Here is a 19,197-nt window from a genome sequence, read left to right on the forward strand (position 1 = left end):
AATCCATTTTAGAATAAGGCTGTAACGTAACACAATGTGGGAAACATCAAGAGGTCTGAATACTTTCTGAATGCACTATCCATGTTACATAACTAGTCTGGTTTACCTTTACCCTACACATCCTTTACTATCCATGTTACATAACTAGTCTGGTTTACCTTTACCCTACACATCCTTTACTATCCATGTTACATAACTAGTCTGGTTTACCTTTACCCTACACATCCTTTACTATCCATGTTACATAACTAGTCTGGTTTACCTTTACCGTACACATCCTTTACTATCCATGTTACATAACTAGTCTGGTTTACCTTTACCCTACACATCCTTTACATCCATGTTACATAACTAGTCTGGTTTACCTTTACCCTACACATCCTTTACTATCCATGTTACATAACTAGTCTGGTTTACCTTTACCCTACACATCCTTTACTATCCATGTTACATAACTAGTCTGGTTTACCTTTACCCTACACATCCTTTACTATCCATGTTACATAACTAGTCTGTTTACCTTTACCTACACATCCTTTTATCCATGTTACATTAGTCTGGTTTACCTTTACCCTACACATCCTTTACTACATGTTACATAACTAGTCTGGTTTACATCCATCCTTTACTATCCATGTTACATAACTAGTCTGGTTTACCTTTTACACATCCTTTACTATCCATGTTACATAACTAGTCTGGTTTACCTTTACCCTACACATCCTTTACTATCCATGTTACATAACTAGTCTGGTTTACCTTTACCCTACACATCCTTTACTATCCATGTTACATAACTAGTCTGGTTTACCTTTACCCTACACATCCTTTACTATCCATGTTACATAACTAGTCTGGTTTACCTTTACCTTTACTCTACACATCCTTTACTATCCATGTTACATAACTAGTCTGGTTTACCTTTACCCTACACATCCTTTACTATCCATGTTACATTACTAGTCTGGTTTACCTTTACCGTACACATCCTTTACTATCCATGTTACATAACTAGTCTGGTTTACCTTTACCGTACACATCCTTTACTATCCATGTTACATAACTAGTCTGGTTTACCTTTACCATACACATCCTTTACTATCCATGTTACATAACTAGTCTGGTTTACCTTTACCGTACACATCCTTTACTATCCATGTTACATAACTAGTCTGGTTTACCTTTACCCTACACATCCTTTACTATCCATGTTACATAACTAGTCTGGTTTACCTTTACCCTACACATCCTTTACTATCCATGTTTAACTAGTCTGGTTTACCTTTTACATCCTTTACTATCCTTTACTATCCATGTTACATAACTAGTCTGGTTTACCTTTACCCTACATAACTATCCTTTACTATCCATGTTACATAACTAGTCTGGTTTACCTTTACCCTACACATCCTTTACTATCCATGTTACATAACTAGTCTGGTTTACCTTTACCCTACACATCCTTTACTATCCATGTTACATAACTAGTCTGGTTTACCTTTACCCTACACATCCTTTACTATCCATGTTACATAACTAGTCTGGGTTTACATCCTTTACTATCCATGTTACATAACTAGTCTGGTTTACCTTTACCCTATCATCCTTTACTATCCATGTTACATAACTAGTCTGGTTTACCTTTACCCTACACATCCTTTACTATCCATGTTACATAACTAGTCTGGTTTACCTTTACCCTACACATCCTTTACTATCCATGTTACATAACTAGTCTGGTTTACCTTTACCCTACACATCCTTTACTATCCATGTTTAACTAGTCTGGTTTACCTTTACCCTACACATCCTTTACTATCCATGTTACATAACTAGTCTGGTTTACCTTTACCCTACACATCCTTTACTATCCATGTTACATAACTAGTCTGGTTTACCTTTACCCTACACATCCTTTACTATCCATGTTACATAACTAGTCTGGTTTACCTTTACCCTACACATCCTTTACTATCCATGTTACATAACTAGTCTGGTTTACCTTTACCCTATGTTACATAACTAGTCTGGTTTACCTTTACTACACATTACACATCCTTTACTATCCATGTCCATAACTAGTCTGGTTTAACTACATCTTTACTATCCATTTACATAACTAGTCTGGTTTTTACCCTACACATCCTTTACTATCCATGTTACATAACTAGTCTGGTTTACCTTTACCCTACACATCCTTTACTATCCATGTTACATAACTAGTCTGGTTTACCTTTACCCTACACACATCCATTTACTATCCATGTTACATAACTAGTCTGGTTTACCTTTACCCTACACATCCTTTACTATCCATGTTACATAACTAGTCTGGTTTACCTTTACCATCCTTTACTACACATCCTTTACTATCCATGTTACATAACTAGTCTGGTTTACCTTTACCCTACACATCCTTTACTATCCATGTTCCTTTACTATCCATAACTAGTCTGGTTTACCTTTACCCTACACATCCTTTACTATCCATGTTACATAACTAGTCTGGTTTACCTTTACCCTACACATCCTTTACTATCCATGTTACATAACTAGTCTGGTTTACCTTTACCCTACACATCCTTTACTATCCATGTTACATAACTAGTCTGGTTTACCTTTACCCTACACATCCTTTACTATCCATGTTACATAACTAGTCTGGTTTACCTTTACCCTACACATCCTTTACTATCCATGTTACATAACTAGTCTGGTTTACCTTTACCCTACACATCCTTTACTATCCATGTTACATAACTAGTCTGGTTTACCTTTACCCTACACATCCTTTACTATCCATGTTACATAACTAGTCTGGTTTACCTTTACCCTACACATCCTTTACTATCCATGTTACATAACTAGTCTGGTTTACCTTTACCCTACACATCCTTTTCCATGTTACATAACTAGTCTGGTTTACCTTTACCCTACACATCCTTTTACTATCCATGTTACATAACTAGTCTGGTTTACCATTTACTATCCATGTTACATAACACATCCTTTACTATCCATGTTACATAACTAGTCTGGTTTACCTTTACCCTACACATCCTTTACTATCCATGTTACATAACTAGTCTGGTTTACCTTTACCCTACACATCCTTTACTATCCATGTTACATAACTAGTCTGGTTTACCATGTTTTAGTCCCTACACATCCTTTACTATCCATGTTACATAACTAGTCTGGTTTACTTTACCCTTTATCCTTTACTATCCATGTTACATAACTAGTCTGGTTTACCTTTTATCCTTTAGTCTGGTTTACCTATCCATGTTACATAACTAGTCTGGTTTACCTTTACCCTACACATCCTTTACTATCCATGTTACATTACTAGTCTGGTTTACCTTTAACGTACACATCCTTTACTATCCATGTTACATAACTAGTCTGGTTTACCTTTACCGTACACATCCTTTACTATCCATGTTACATAACTAGTCTGGTTTACCTTTACCATACACATCCTTTACTATCCATGTTACATAACTAGTCTGGTTTACCTTTACCCTACACATCCTTTACTATCCATGTTACATAACTAGTCTGGTTTACCTTTACCCTACATCCTTTACTATCCATGTTACATAACTAGTCTGGTTTACACATCCTTTACTATCCATGTTACATAACTAGTCTGGTTTACCTTTACCCTACACATCCTTTACTATCCATGTTACATAACTAGTCTGGTTTACCTTTACCCTACACATCCTTTACTATCCATGTTACATAACTAGTCTGGTTTACCTTTACCCTACACATCCTTTACTATCCATGTTACATAACTAGTCTGGTTTACCTTTACCCTACACATCCTTTACTATCCATGTTACATAACTAGTCTGGTTTACCTTTACCCTACACATCCTTTACTATCCATGTTACATAACTAGTCTGGTTTACCTTTACCCTACACATCCTTTACTATCCATGTTACATAACTAGTCTGGTTTACCTTTACCCTACACATCCTTTACTATCCATGTTACATAACTAGTCTGTTTACCTTTACCCTACACATCCTTTACTATCCATGTTTTACTAGTCTGGTTTACCCCTACACATCCTTTACTATCCATGTTACATAACTAGTCTGGTTTACCTTTACCCTACACATCCTTTACTATCCATGTTACATAACTAGTCTGGTTTACCTTTACCCTACACATCCTTTACTATCCATGTTACATAACTAGTCTGGTTTACCTTTACCCTACACATCCTTTACTATCCATGTTACATAACTAGTCTGGTTTACCTTTACCCTACACATCCTTTACTATCCATGTTACATAACTAGTCTGGTTTACCTTTACCCTACACATCCTTTACTATCCATGTTACATAACTAGTCTGGTTTACCTTTACCCTACACATCCTTTACTATCCATGTTCCTAGTCTGGTTACTATCCATGTTACATAACTAGTCTGGTTTACCTTTACCCTACACATCCTTTACTATCCATGTTACATAACTAGTCTGGTTTACCTTTACCCTACACATCCTTTACTATCCATGTTACATAACTAGTCTGGTTTACCTTTACCCTACACATCCTTTACTATCCATGTTACATAACTAGTCTGGTTTACCTTTACCCTACACATCCTTTACTATCCATGTTACATAACTAGTCTGGTTTACCTTTTACCTTTACTATCCATGTTACATAACATCCTTTACTATCCATATCCATGTTACATAACTAGTCTGGTTTACCTTTACCCTACACATCCTTTACTATCCATGTTACATAACTAGTCTGGTTTACCTTTACCCTACACATCCTTTACTATCCATGTTACATAACTAGTCTGGTTTACCTTTACCTACACATCCTTTACTATCCATGTTACATAACTAGTCTGGTTTACCCTACACATCCTTTACTATCCATGTTACATAACTAGTCTGGTTTACCTTTACCCTACACATCCTTTACTATCCATGTTACATAACTAGTCTGGTTTACCTTTACCCTACACATCCTTTACTATCCCATAACTAGTCTGGTTTACCTTTTACATCCTTTACTATCCACTAGTCTGGTTTACCTTTACCCTACACATCCTTTACTATCCATGTTACATAACTAGTCTGGTTTACCTTTACCCTACACATCCTTTACTATCCATGTTACATAACTAGTCTGGTTTACCTTTACCCTACACATCCTTTACTATCCATGTTACATAACTAGTCTGGTTTACCTTTACCCTACACATCCTTTACTATCCATGTTACATTACTAGTCTGGTTTACCTTTACCCTACACATCCTTTACTATCCATGTTACATAACTAGTCTGGTTTATCCATGTTACATAACTAGTCTGGTTACATTACTACTAGTCTGGTTTACTTTGATCTCTTTACTATCCATGTTACATAACTAGTCTGGTTTACCTTTATCCTTTACTATCCATGTTACATAACTAGTCTGGTTTACCTTTACCCTACACATCCTTTACTATCCATGTTACATAACTAGTCTGGTTTACCTTTACCCTACACATCCTTTACTATCCATGTTACATAACTAGTCTGGTTTACCTTTACCCTACACATCCTTTACTATCCATGTTACATAACTAGTCTGGTTTACCTTTACTTTACTATCCAGTCTGGTTTTACCTTTTACACATCCTTTACTATCCATGTTACACATCCTTTACTATCCATGTTACATAACTAGTCTGGTTTACCTTTACCGTACACATCCTTTACTATCCATGTTACATAACTAGTCTGGTTTACCTTTTACCATGTTACATAACATCCTTTACTATCCATGTTACATAACTAGTCTGGTTTACCATGTTTACCTGGTTTACCTTTACCACATCCTTTACTATCCATGTTACATAACTAGTCTGGTTTACCTTTACCCTACACATCCTTTACTATCCATGTTACATAACTAGTCTGGTTTACCGTTTCTCGTCTATTGTTTCGGTGGTGGTCTAATATAAATATGTGCTATGTTTTCGGCGTAAAACATTTTAGAAATCTGACTTGCTGGGTAGATGAACAAGGTGTTTATCTTTCATTTGAGCTATTGGACTTTTTAATGTGTGGAGGTTAAATATTTCTAAGAATATTTATTTGAATTTTGCGTTATGGTAAGGAGCTTGAGCCGTAGTCACGATACCGGATCCGGGATGGGTCGCCGCAAGAAGTTAACCTGTAAGTGAGTAGGACTGGGATCTGAACAGATAGAAAGAGCAGAATTTCTGAACCTATAACCCTAAACCCACTCCAATTCACATACCGCACTTCACACTACCCTCTCCCACCTGGACAAGAGGGGATATAACTATGTGAGAATGCTATTCATAGACTACAGCTCAGCGTTCAACACCATAGTCCCCTTCAAGTTCATCCCAAAGCTAGGGACCTTGCTGTCTCTGCCTGGCCGGTTCCCCTCTCTCCACTGGGACTCTCTGCCTCTGACCCTATTACAGGGGCTTACTGGTGCTCTTCCATGACGTCCCTAGGAGGGGTGCGTCACTTGAGTGGGTTAAGTCACTGATGTGATCTTCCTGTCCGGGTTGGCGCCCCCTCGGGTTTGTGTCGTGGGGAGATCTTCATGGGCTATACTCAGCCTTGTCTCAGGATAGTAAGTTGGTGGTTTGCGGATATCCCTCTAGTGGTGTGGGGGCTGTGCTTTGGCAAAGTGGGGGGGGGGTGTATACTGCCTGGTCGGCCCTGTCCGGGGCCATCATCGGACGGGGCCACAGTGTCTCCCGATCGCTCCTGTCTAAGCCTCCAGTATCTATGCAGCAATAGTTTGTGTCGGGGGGGGGGTAGTGTCAGTCTTTTATCTGGTGTAATTCTCCTGTCTTAGCCAGTGTCCTGTGTGAATTTAAGTATACTCCCTCTAATTCTCTCTCTCTCCCTCTCCCTCCTCTCCCAGAGTACCTGAACCCTGGAACTTTGCCTCAGGACTACCTGGCCTAATGACTCCTTGCTGTCCCCAGTCCATCTGGTCGTACTGTTGCAACAGTTTCAACTGTTCTGCCTGCGGCTATGGAACCCTGACCTGTTCACCAGACATGCTACCTTGTCCCAGACCTGCTGTTTTCGACTCTCTCACTCTACCGTACCTGCGTCTCGAACTCTGAATGCTCGGTTATGAAAGCCAACTGACATTTACTCCTGGGGTGCTGACCTGTTGCACCCTCTACAACCACTGTGATTATTATTATTTGACCCTGCTGGTCATCTATGAACGTTTGAACATCTTGGCCATGTCCTGGTATAATCTCCACCCGGCACAGCCAGAAGAGGACTGGCCACCCCTAATAGCCTGGTTCTTCTCTGGGTTTCTTCCTAGGTTCCTTCCTTTCTAGGGAGTTTTTCCCAGCCACAGTGCTTCTACACCTGCATTGCTTGCTGTTTGGGGTTTTAGGCTGGGTTTCTGTACAGCACTTTGTGACATCTGCTGATGTAAAAAGGGCTTCATAAATACATTTGATTGATTTGATTTACTGAACCCCTCCCTCTGTAACTGGATCCTGGACTTCCTGACTGGCCTGCCCCAGGTGGTGAGGGTAGGCAAATACACCTCCGCCACACTGACCCTCAACACGAGGGCCCCTCAGGGAGTGTAATTAGTGCGTGGCTATGCATGACTCCAACATCATCATCAAGTTTGCTGACAACATGAAAGTGGTAGGCCTGATCACCAACGGCGATGAGACAGCCTACAGGGAGGAGGTCAGAGACTTGGTTGTGTGGTGCCAGGACAACAACCTCTCCTTCAACATCAGTAAGACCAATGAGTTGGTCGTGGAATATAAGAGAAAGAGGGGAGAGCACGTCACCATCCACATCGACTGGGCTGTTGTTGAGAGGGTTGAGAGCTTCAAGTTCCTTGGCTTCCACATCACTAAGGACTTAACATGGTCCACACACACCCGCATAGTCGTGAAGAGGGCACGGCAGTGCCTCTTCTCCCTCGGGAGGCTGAAAAGATTTGGCATGGGTCCTTAGATCCTCAAAAAGTCATACAGCTGCACCACCGAGAGCATCTTGACTGGCTGCATCACCGCTTGGATTGGCAAATGGAACACCCTTCACCGCAAAGCGCTACAGAGGATGGTGCGGACAGCCCAGTACATCACTCGGGCCAAGCTCCCTGCCATCCAGGACCTCTATATAAGACAGTGTCAGAGAAAGGCCCGAAAAAATGCTGAAGCCATAGACTGTGACAAAAAATATTTGCAGGGAACACAATATATGTCCTAAACTTGGCATATAAGTTTCTCACTTTTTGGAATTTGGGGGAGGGGAATGAGCAGGGTATATGCAAATGAAAAACTGTTGTATTTTATGTGGGATCTTAACCGTACCCATCCTTTACTACCCATGTTTGTAAATGGGAGAGAGGCTCCCAGTCCCGAACACTCACCACATCCATGGGCATCTTCCCGTCGTAGCCTCGTATGTTCAGGTCTCCCCCGGCCAGGTGCCACATTTCCAGGCCCTCGATGTCAGCATTGGATGCCAGACTAACACATCAAACACCACCAGTGAATTCAAGTGGTTTCATGATAAAGGGACTAAAACAACCAGATATCTACAGTAATTACATCAGGGTTTATTGTATAATCACACTAATTGATTAGTTCAGGGTTCTGTGGTGGTGACGTTTGGATGCTGCAGTGGTCCAGAGCTATGCTGTCAGGGGGCATTTCAAGTTTTTATGCAAGACAACTTGGACAATTGGTCGTACCTGCACAAACTATGTGGGATGGGCCTTCGGGCAATGCAGGGTAGCCTAGTGGTTAGAGCGTTGGACTAGTAACCGAAAGGTTGCAAGTTCGAATCCCTGAGCTGACAAGGTACAAATCTGGTGTTCTGCCCCTGAACAGGCAGTTAACCCACTGTTCCTAGGCTGTCATTGAAAATAAGAATTTGTTCTTAACTGACTTGCCTAGTAAAATAAAGGTAAAAAATAATAATAATAATAATAAATTAAAAAAATGTGTGTGTGTGTGTGTGTGTGTGTCTCACCTGCACAGCTCTGTGCCTGCATCCTTCAGCTCATCGCTGGAGAAACAGACTCCTGCCTCTCTCAGCAACTTCACCACCACTTTGTGTCTAGATGGACAGAGAGACAGACATAGAGATATGAGACACAGTTTTCAAGTACAGATGCTATATACAGTGTACTACAATCAAGGAAAAGATGACACGTGCAAAGCAGAATCAAGCTCACAGTGCGAGTCAGAGATCAGTTGAAACTGAAACGATTAGGTGGAACACTAGTGATCCATCATTGTTTGAGCTATGCTTTATTATGACTGCAATGTGTATTAGTCATTTTTCTAGCAAGTTCTCATAGTCTCTGTTGACAGTGACAAGTTGTGGCACTGTGACTGGGTGCTAAACGAGTAGGGACAAGTTCCAGATGCCCCCACAGTTAACCACCCACACATGGAGCCTGAGCAGAACGTCTCAGCAGCTCCAAGGATGCACTACACAATGGTGGAGACAGAAGGCACAGCTCCATGGCCAGAACCAGGGACTTTCATAGAATTTAAACTTAGAACATCCATCAAATGTTTAAAAGGTTAAATGCACACACTACGGTATGTGTTGGTCATGCACGTTTAAATCTACTTTGAGATAGGTTTTGGCCATAGAGACAGTGGCAAGCCAAGGCTAATGTATTTCAGTCCTTTTCCTAGAGACAAGGGACCGTTTCTGTCATCCATGAAGCTGTGGATAGGCAGGTAAGACTGGTTCAAGATACTACCCTTCGCTGTACTGTGTTTCAATCCTTATATGGTCATCGGGAAGGAACAATAGTTGGCTTTTGAAATGTGGTTTAAACTTAGGAGGAAATGGCATAAAGCCTAAAAACGAAAAATAAATCTGTCTGAAATAAAATGGATATTTATTTCAAGTAACTCTTACAAAATGGAACATATTGCATTATCACAAAGAGCTGTAACAAAACAGAGATTTTGACAGTGTAAGAGAGACAGAATGGGATTTGGCAATTTCCCCAACCAAGCGTCAGAGGTTAATTATGCTACCAGGTCCCACTCAGCAACCCTCAGCCCTTCAGTACCAAGACAACATGGGCTTGTCTGTGCCTGCCCTGCCAACGGTTTACATCCACCTCTCTCAATGCTAGTTCACACACACACAAGCACACACACACACACACACACATTTCTCCTTGAGGCACCCACAGCATGATACTAAACACTGCAGCCTTGAATGTCTTACATTTCCCAAAGAAATGATATGAGCACACAGCAATGTCAATGGATGATTAAAAAAACATGAAAATAATAACAATGTGGGGTAAAAATGAATACTGGAGGTATTAGAAGATTACAATTAGCCCAATTGGCAGCTAATTATTGTGGTGGCCTTTAAACTCCATTAGGACTCTTCCTCTGGTTTCAACCCCCATCTGAGAGCCCCAGTAGCAGTCATTCCCTCCTGGACATGATAGTCATTTAGCAGGCCCAGACTCCCTGCCTCAGACACTGTAATGAGCTGCCGTCTAACTGCCTGCTGTTTGTACACCATTCGCTCTAAAGACTGCCATGGAAATATAAGGAGGTTGTTAATGGCCAACGGGGGATTTCAAATGTCCCACTTAATTCTGTGTGAATGATATCATTACTGTGTGATGCACACACCACTCCCTGGGCAGATAGAAGAAGTCAGTTAGAATTGGCTACTGGGGGCTTGAATCATAAGGGATGGGTGAACATCTATTGTAGAGGCAAAGCTGTTAAGGACGTATCATACTCCATTCACCCAACCTCCCAATGCCCCCCCACACACACACACAAAGAAATGTAAAGCTATTGTCTTGGCCCACATGTTAGCTTATTCCTACCTGAAATGCATAGCGTTGCGCAGGGGTGTGCGATCTTTGGCATGGACGGTGGCTCCCTGGTCCTGTAGATACTGCACCACTTTGAGGTGGCCCTCGCTGGCAGCGATGTGCAGAGGGGTGCGTCCATCATAGTCCCCCAGACTCAGGTTACTGCCCTGATGACAAGAAACGCATCACATACCGTAGATTACGTTGTGATGGCACCACGTTGTATATAAAACAGTGTATTGAGGTATCAAACCCATGTAGTGCACGGTGTGCTACACATGTACCTGGAGCATACCTTGCTGAATGGTGACAGTGGCTGTGTCTGAATACCTGTAATTGGGTTCTAAATAGTAGGCCTTTTGGGTATGCAAAAATAGAACGTTTGATAGTATGTGAAATTTCACATTTGAGAATGCTTAAATGCCAGGACATACTAATTTCGGCATTTCGTCCAGTAGAATGGAGGAAGATAATCGTCTTTCCAGACCCACGTGTGTTTGACAGCAAGAAAGCTGATAATCATATAAGTGGGTGAATGTATGAATGAGCATAGTGTGTTGATATTTGTTGCTTACTGCATTCGTTTTCACTAAACAGTATTGCTAAATAGTATGCAGTACGATTAGCACACAGCGTGGCGTTTTAGTAAGTAGTAGGGAAGACAGATTTCTGACACAGCCAGTTTCATCTTGAATTGATAGACATTTTTCAAAGACAGGCCAACCCATTCTTCTATTCATACTGAAATATAACCCCAATAAAACAAGCTCCAAAGACAAAATAAGTGGGTTATTTCAAATGAAATTGACTGGATACACTAGGCAATCATCCTCATGTCTAAAGTTAACTGCCAAGGAGACCATATCAAAATGAATCTTTACATCTAACACATTATGACTACTGAGATTCCAGTCGGCTATCTCATGAAACTCAGCAGGAATCTTTGGTACGCACTGCACTGACAGGTTCAACCAGATGAACCGTGGGACTAAGGGAGTAATAAAATCACACACATTTGACAGTGCATTGTCTGTGTTATCAGTCTGGGAACATGCGTGTCCAAGAACACTAACAACATATGGACTGAACTCTCCAACAATAAAATATTGTTGAGCTTGTTGCAGTTATTATTTTTACTAACAGACTTTGGGGTGGCAGGGTAGCCTAGTGGTTAGAGCGTTGGACTGGTAACTGAAAGGTTGCAAGTTTGAATCCCCGAGCTGACAAGGTACAAATCTGTTCTGCCACTGAACAGGCAGTTAACCCACTGTTCCTAGGCCGTCATTGAAAATAATAATTTGTTCTTAACTGACTTGCCTAGTAAAATAAAATTGTGATAGGTTGTATTTAAATAACTGTTCCTCACCATCTCCTTTAAGGCATCTAAGGCCCCCACGTCTCCAATCTTAGAAGCAGCACAAGCTAAGGTGTGGGTCAGGGCATCCCTTATGGCTTCTATAGAGAAACAGTAGAGAAACATCATGCCAATACAAAGGCTGACAATCAGTACATTCATGTTTTATGTCATGTGTTATGAGTGATGTAAAAAATACACTATAAAGTTGGATTCAACACGTTTTTTTCAACTCTACTTTAGACTACTTGTGACATTGTTCCCCTAGCGCTGGGCAGTGCAACGACTGGAGAAAGCTGTTTTTTTGTACTACAATGGGAACTCTGTCCTCTCAGATAAGCCAGAGCCTGATAAAAACCTGTTAGGTGGAAGTCTCAGTGGTGGTGACAGTGTGACGTGGCCTCACCTTCTTACTATTGATGCTCAGGGACTTGGAGATGACCTGAATGAAGCGACTGTCGCCCAGAGTGAGCTTGGCCCCCTGCAGGTCACCGATCATCTCCCCCCGCAGGTTCTGACTCAGCATCTGGACACATAACACACAGACAGCACAACACAGACACAGTCAGGGCAACACAGACAGCACAACACACAGACAGGGCAACACAGACAGCACCACACCGACACAGTCAGGACTTGTATATCTTTCTGTAGAGAAAGAGAGAGCGAGAAGATAGGCCATTTTAGTCTGGCTGGTAGGAAAAGAGGGAGAGAAGTGTACAGCGCAAGCTAGGATAGGGTTTAACAATAGGCCCAGACTTTACCAGCCCCCCTGCCTCCCCCCAGTCCATCTGGTGCCCATGCCACCCAGGCTGTCTCTCAGTCTCAGGGTGATTCACTGGCTCTAGGAAAGCTCTTTACCACACCAGCCTGGCATCTGGAGAGGAGACTGCTCAAATGGCCAGGCATGGGGAACCATTAACATCGAGGTGCTAAGAGACAGCGTCATTTCACCTGGCAACCCTTGGACCTTAGACCTAACTTGTGCAGGCAGGGAAATATAGCAAGAGCTGGGCATAGCCCCAAATTCTCTATTGGATTCGGATCAAGCCTCTAGCTAGCCAAAAATGTGTGCAACACAGATTCCTAAATAACCCCCATGATGGCAAAGACCGTGGAAGGCAGAGGAGAGCCTGATGCATAATCAAAAAAGAAGCAAGTGATTCAAATAGATAAAAAAGCAACATGGCAGAGGGACCAGATTGAGACAGTAAAGTCATCCTCCCCTCAGTCTGTAGTTAGGGAGGTGTATCTAAGTGTTTAAATGTCGGTGCCAAGACCCTCGTCTTTAGTGGGTAATTGGACATGCCCCATAACCCTGTCTCATTTTGTCACTGGGCTTAGTGCTGCTGGCAACCCCAGAGCAGATCCTGGCTGTATGCAGACCACTTGGAACACCCATATGATGGTGGCTTGTCAGAAAACACAGTAACGCCTTCATGAGAGGATTCACCACAACACAGCTGCAATGAAGACTTTTAGATGAAGGTGGCTCCAAATGGGGATATCTTGATTTAGTCTTTCTACAGCAGGATGTTACTATACTGAACAAGAATATAAACGCAACATGTAAAGTGTTGGTCCAATGTTTAATGAGCTGAAATTAAAGATCCCAGACATTTTCAATACGCACAAAAAGCTTATTTCTCACAAATTTCCGGAACATATTTGTTTACATCCCTGTTCTCCTTTGCTAAGATAGGGTAAAATTTTATGGCCAATTTATGCCGAAATCCAGGTAATTCCAAAGGGTTCACATACTTTTCTTGCCACTATATATATGCCCTTCAACAGACACAACGCTAAGGTAAATTAACGCTTGGCTATTTTGTGCCATTGATTTGGGATAGGGGGCAGTATTTTCACATTTGGATGTATAGCGTGCCCAGAGTGAACTGCCTCCTACTCTGCCCCAGATGCTAATATATGCATATTAATAGTAGTATTGGATAGAAAACACTCTTACGTTTCTAAAACTGTTTGAATGATGTCTGTGAGTATAACAGAACTCATATGGCAGGCGAAAACCTGAGAAAAATCCAACCAGGAAGTGGGACATCTGAGGTTTGTAGTTTTTCAAAGCTTAGCCTACCGAATACACATTAAGATATGGATAAAGTTGCACTTCCTACGGCTTCCACTAGATGTCAACCATCTTTAGAAACTTGAATGAGGATTCTACTATAAAGGAGGGGCTCATTAGACCTCTTTGCGTCAGTGGTCTGGCAGAGTGCCTCGGTCTCATGACGCGCGCTCCCGACAGAGTTACCTCTCGTTCCAGTGCAATTCTCCAGTTGGAAAATTATTATGTTTTATGTTAAAAATATCCTAACGATTGATTCCATACATCGTTTGACATGTTTCTAAAAGACTGTAACAGAACTTTTCTAGTTTTTGTCTGGACAAAGTGCCTGTGCCTCATGAAGATGGATTACTGGACTGAACACGCTAACAACTATTTGGCTATTTGGACATAAATGATGGACTTTACAGAACTTTATGGAACAAATCAGTAATTTATTGTCGAACTGGGATTCCTGGGAGTGCCTTCTGATGAAGATCATCAAAGGTAAGTGAATATTTATGGTGTTATTTTTTACTTCTGTTGACTCCAAAATGGCTGATATTCCTCTGGCTGTTTTGGGTTCTGAGCTCCGTTCTCAGATTATGCTTTTTCCGTAGCTTAAAAAAAATCTGACACAGCGATTGCATTAAGGAGAAGTCTATCTCTAATTCTGTGAAAAACACTTGTATCTTTTATCAATGTTTATTATGAGTATCTCTGCAAAATCACCGGATGTTTTGGAATCAAAACATTACTGCACGTAAGGCGCCAATGTAAACTAAGATTTTTGGATATAAATATGCACATTATCGAACAAAACATACATGTATTGTGTAACATGATGTCCTATGAGTGTCATCTGATGAAGATCAGATAGAAAAATGGCTGTGTTTTTGGACTTGGCTATGACCTAACATAATCATATGTTGTGCTTTTTCTGTAAAGCATTTTTGAAATCGGACACGATGGGTAGATTAACAAGATGTTTATCTTTCATTTGCAGTATTGGACTTGTTAATGTGTGAAAGTTACATATTTAAAAAAAATATTTTTTGAATTTCGCGTGCTGCCTTTTCAGCAGAATGTTGTCGAGGGGTTCCGCTAGCGAAACGCCTGCCCTAGAAAGGTTTTAACGGAGCATATGACAGAGCCATTGATAAAACACAATTACAACTACATTTTCCTCATATCTTCATTTAAAATGTATCAAGCCATCTTGATTGATAGCAGCCCATTCTCTAGATACAGCATCCGTTAAAGGCCCCAGAGAGTGTATACGTTTGTTATTCCGCGACTCTTAAAGACAAAACACCCTTTGACACAACTCTGAAGTCTTGTCTGGCAGTTTCAGATCAGGTCCTGTATTGCGACACTCGCACATTCTCATGATTTACTGAACAGTCTTGTTAGACAAGAGGTTTAAGGCTTTTGTTGCCTATTGTCTGACAACATAGCTCATCCTCACACCTTTATCAATCAGGTACAACATAGCCTCTACTATCTCAGTGGATTTGATTTATGTTGAAATTCGAAATAAGTTATATCACAAAAGCTCAAATCCACAGCAGCTTAAAAAGCTAGACAGACACAGTTCAGCAAGATGAATTTTTTTTTAGTACAAAATATATGCAATGGGGAATTAGTCTGATATAAATAATAGCAACTGGGAATTGAAGATTTCATTCATCAACACTTGATGATTGTGTGGCGCAGCGGTCTAAGGCACTTTGTTCTTAATTTACTTTCCTAGTTAAATAAAGGTTCAAATAAAATACATTATTCAAATTCACATTCAAAAACAGGTACCGGTGACTTGTAGGCAACTGAGCTGCCAAGAAGCTTCCCTCCACTTGTCACGACTTCCATCCAAGGTGGCTCCTCTCCCTGTTGGGGCGGTGCTCGGCGGTCGTCATCGCCAGCCTATTAGCTGCCACCGATCCCCTTTTCCTTTTCGTTTGTATTGTTTACACCTGTGTCCTATTAGTTGATTTCGGGGGGTTTATTTACCTCCGCTGCCTGCTAGTCTTTGTGAGGAATTGTTTGCTGTGGTATCTTTGTTAGGGGTGCGTGTCTGCACCACAGGGTTTTCTTTCACACGGCAGTTTGTACCGTTTGGTATATGTTTAGGAGTAGAGGTTTCTCCTCCGTGTGTAAGATTTATTTCCCTGTGGGTGGCGACCTCGTTTGGGCATATTCTCCCCCATGTTGTTGCTGAGTTGGGACGTCTTAAATAAACGATTGTGCCACTGGGGCTTCCTTGTTCTCCTGCTCCTGATTCCTGCACCTCCCTCCTTTAAGGAGGCTCCTAACACCACTCTTCACCTCAGGAATTGAAAACTGACCGGCGATCAGCAGTGTCTCCAAGAGGTTGTTTCTTCCATCGTTCCTCGTCTCATAGATTGGCACCTGCAAGAGGTCATATAAACAACATATCACACTTCTGTTATCTTCATCAGGCAGTTCAGCCATAAGGATGGCAGGTGTATCTGGGAGCCGGTGAGGATGGCAGGCTTCCCCAGGTGCTCACACATGAAGGACAGAGCAGATGCTTTGTAGGCCATAGTGTCCGTGCCATGGAGGATGACAAAACTGTCATATTTCTCGTAGTGTTTCTGGAACCAAGAGACAACAAAGAGAACAGGATCAGACTTGAAGTTCCAAGGTCAAAATGTGTAGTCTACATCTTGCCACATGCTTTTTGAAATGACTACTGCATTTATTACAAAAGCGACAGTACAGTACCAAAAACAGCATGGTTAATTAATAAAAAAATTGTGATAACTGACTTTTACTTCAGGGAATGATTTGAGACTGTTGTATTATTGTAATACATTATGTGATACATAATGCATCTGCTTATGCATATGGTTAAAGTCAGGGTTATGGTTAGTGTTAGAGTGAGAAATGACAACACCAAGTACCTCAATGTCCTTCCCAATTGTAGCCCAGTCATCTATGGTCATATTGCAAAGGGCTATACTCTAAAAAAAAGTGTACACTATCCTCTTATTCAGTTGACAGCCTGTGAAAAGACAAACGTTTACTTTGAGTCACAATCATCCAATAATACACAAATCACAGAAAACACCCCGAAAGAAACGCAGTGCATTTACAACCGAGCAGACTGTTTACACGGATACACATAAACAATCAAGGTTAAGCAAATGAGGCGATCACGTTTTTAAAAATGGAAATCACTTTAGGGGGTCTTTGTCTTGGATGTTTTGTTTACTTTACAAAGGCAGTGAGACTTGGTTCTGTTTACATTAGAGAGGAACAGGCCAAGGTTAAAGAAAGGAAAAGACTGAGACAAGCCTAGTCAACTTTATGAAGACAAAGTCTATTTGGCCTTCTGTTTCAGCAGCAGGGTGCCCAAACCAGTTCCAAAGCGTGAGGTGTGAATTATGGACGTGTGGTGGAGGGGGCATGGATTAGCTCATTTTAGAGGGGAAGGGGGAGACGCCCTGGGAAGTTTTGTTGTTTCTTCTGCTCAGTATGACACTGTATGGGGAGTTACTAATTTGAGGATGTTCTGAGGGGTGGTTGTTAGATGTGTGGAGGGGGATGACTAGTTAGATCTCTGCGACGCTTTAAAAAAGGGATGAGTTCATGTCTTAGCGAGACCCCATGTTCTAATTATAGGGTCAGTTGCTCCTGGCCTCCCATGCATATTAATGACTCCTCTAACCATGTTGTCCTAGCACCCTAATAAGATAGTGTGCCTCTGCTAAGCAGCTGTGAAAAGATTTTCAATTTAATCTCCCTTTTTAAGACACGGGACGGGACACGCCCCCCCCCCCACATTACCATAAGACAGCTAGAAACACGGATGGGGGGTGCACATCATCCCCTAGTTGGGGGTTCAATAGAACAGCAGGGGAATAGCAAGTTCACCCCTCAGCACCTAACCAGGGGCCTAAAGACACCGCCCTAATTAGCCCTGGCTCCACACACAATCCTCAAACATATGTTGTTGATAATCTTAAAGCGATAGTGCCGCTGGAAACAATATTAAAATCACCAATTATTCATTTATCTCCTGGTGTAGCCAACAGTGTAGCAGGGAACCAGGTATTAGCATACCGAGGGTAGGTTGCTGCCCCGTGGCCTAACCTGCTGATGAGGAGCAGAGTATTGGGAAGGGAGAGGAGCAAACAGGAGTTTGAGGTAAAGGCTTCCCACAGAGAATTTCACTACCACTTTTCACTCGCAGCTTTTCAATAAATCAATAAACCAATTTCCTACTGCACACACTTCAAAATTCAAGTAATGTTAGGATATAATGATATCAGCTTTGCCAATTTTATTTCAAGTCCACTGCACATGCTCACTGCAATGTGCAAACTAAGTATTTCAGGCATTAGGGACATTTATTAGCAATGTTTAGGGACAGCTTGTTTGTGTTAATCAAACTGTGCTGCCACACAAAGGAACATAATGATGGTAATAATGAAAAAGAACCTCACAGAAGCAAGGAGGAAAGAGGATGATTGAATCAACTACTGAACTTAATGAGACTGATATAATTATTTTTAGGGCCAGAAGGTGATGTCCTATGAATCCCCTGTGAGGCTGTTGAAGTGATCAGGGGGTGAGGAACAAAGGGCTAGGGAGGTGACACATGGCAGTTCTCCAACAGACACTACCATGATCCAAGCAGGCACAGTGCCAGCAGCCCCTCCACACACATGCACATGCGCACACACAAACAGCCTCGCTCAGACTAGCTTGAAAAATACTGTGCTTGTGTAGTCCTCTTATCAGTCCCCTATAACCCAGCCCCATCCTGCCAGCCTTTATCTGTGGTCCAGAGCTGCTCTGAGTGGGTTTGAGGTTGAGGGGCTGAGCCCTGCATGTGTATCTGTATGGATTAGCGTGCAGGCAGACAGGGGCGCCCCCAATGG

At 41.6% G+C, this 19,197-nt stretch overlaps 1 pseudogene; it reads right to left on the bottom strand.

Annotated features, from left to right (window-relative positions):
* LOC118368269 (60 kDa lysophospholipase-like) overlaps positions 1-19,197 on the bottom strand; it is a 31,302-nt pseudogene that overhangs the window by 2,535 nt on the left and 9,570 nt on the right.

Source organism: Oncorhynchus keta, chromosome 35 (genome assembly GCF_023373465.1).
Source record: "Oncorhynchus keta strain PuntledgeMale-10-30-2019 chromosome 35, Oket_V2, whole genome shotgun sequence".
NCBI lineage: Eukaryota > Metazoa > Chordata > Actinopteri > Salmoniformes > Salmonidae > Oncorhynchus > Oncorhynchus keta.